Source organism: Pteropus alecto, unplaced genomic scaffold, assembly GCF_000325575.1.
Source record: "Pteropus alecto unplaced genomic scaffold, ASM32557v1 scaffold674, whole genome shotgun sequence".
NCBI classification, from domain to species: domain Eukaryota; kingdom Metazoa; phylum Chordata; class Mammalia; order Chiroptera; family Pteropodidae; genus Pteropus; species Pteropus alecto.
In genome coordinates, this window is record NW_006435777.1 from 1 (window position 1) to 2,025 (window position 2,025).

Sequence of the window (2,025 nt, forward strand, 5' to 3'; positions counted from 1 at the left end):
TTGGAGAACTCAGGTTTATTACGCCGACAGCCCCAGAGGAGTTAGCGCTCTGAAGATCTGGGCCCTGAGCTCAGATTCAACTTTGCTTTTATAGGGCTTATCCATGCAGTTACAGCTTTACAGTTATCATGGGCTGATTGGTTAATTTATCCTCAGGTGGTTACAGAGCATGGGAGTTGCTCTGGGCTATAGGCAGTTACAGAGCACGAGATTTTCAAACAGGAATTTAGGCAATACATCTATTATCTAGACAGAACAAGCAAAAGGGAGGCCTATGAGGCAAGCATATCTACAGAAGCAGAACAAAGAGCTGATTGTAAAGTTAGCTTCTTGAGTGGAAAATTCCTCTTCATTCCCCCCTTTTGATGCCCTCTTGATCTTCCTGGGCCAGGGGCGGGTACCTCCACAGCACGAAGACCTTTGCTGCAGTTCTTCTTTCTACTATAGCCTCTTTGAGGGAGGTAGTTGACTGGATAACAAGAGGCAATAGGCATGGGAGGAGGAGGCAGGTCCCGAGGAGGAGGAGTACTATTCCAACTAAGGTCTTAAAGCCGCCGAAAACTGAGAACCAACCTCCAAAAAGGTTACTAGGGTCCCATCCTTTCCAACTTTGGATGGGTACATGAGCTATTTTCTGAATTAGTAGCTATGTCAGTTACGGCTTTGCCATTGTCATCTATTTGGAGACAACAATCGAATCAGTTAAACTTCCCGCATACTCTCCCTCCTTCTGCTAGCAAGTAATCTAAAGCTAAATGGTTCTGATATATTGCTGTACACATCTGGGACTGTTGCATGGCCAAGAGTTCTAGGGCCAAGGCCATCTGATTAGTAATGACCTCTAGTACGGCCTGTAATCTGATGATCCAATTAAGCATGTATATGGATGGGGGTCCGGTAACCCCAGCTCCCATCTGAGGCCCAGTTGCGGGGCCATAGTATTGGATAACATGGTGGGGTGGCCATTCATCTTCCCCCACGTTTGTTGTCCCTCTGCTTCAAGTGACCTCTTAGTCCTGGTTTTTAAGTCTTGATATAGGGGAGCACCTAGCTCGTTTTCTCCTTGGTTTGGTAGGAGGAAGAAGCCAGGCTGAATGATGCCGATGGTGCAACTTCCCTTCTAATTTGTTGGGAGTTGAGTATAAGCCCTCTTTCCACAAATCCAGAAGAGCCCATCAGGCACTTTCCAACTCCCGGGCTAGTGGAAATGAGGGTTTCCCAGAATGTGCCAATAGCTGGGATGGCATGGAAGGGGTTAGGGGCCATGCCCTCCTCTACAGCACAGTTTGTGACAGTCACGCTTTCGCCGGGAGAGTGTGGCACAATGAAGAGCTAGTTATAGTATTGTTGGCAAATACCAGGAATGAGCTTTGGGCCACCAGTTTAGGTCTGTATAATTTAAAAATAGCATTCTTTTACGGGGAGTCCCTACAACCCACTGAATGTATCTTGGACCTATCCAGTTTTAAGACACTTCTACTACTACTTCTGAGGAGAGGACCCAGGTCCTGGGTCAACCCTCTTCATGTTGAGCCACCATGTGGTTCCACTGGAAGAAGTAAAAGGCATTTAGGCTAGTTCCCTTCCAAGGCCAATCTTCACTCATAAGTGCTCCTCCACAAACCCAGCATTTAGTCACACCAAGTTCATGGGCTATCTTCTCAGCTAGGTCAACAAAGAGATTCTTTCCCAGAGTTGGGAGGTCTAGGTTTTGGCCTATGGCCCTTTTAGGTGGCTCATAAATTAGACTGGACCCTGGAGGTGGTTTAGGTTTTGTCTGTTCTATTACTCGCTGTACAGTCTCTTTGACTAGCTGGGCTCGGGCATAGTTTTGGACTCCCCCTCCATCTGAGGTACCTACATGGCCAAAGTATGTCCAACAAGTCCATCTCCCTGTTGCCCCTGAGCTCGGCCCTTAGCAAATGTGTCCCACTACATATTTGGTTTTTATCCATCCCATCCAGTACCCTCTGCCAGCATAAGTGCAAATGGTAGTTGAGTTGTAACAAGTGGCTTGTTGGTGGG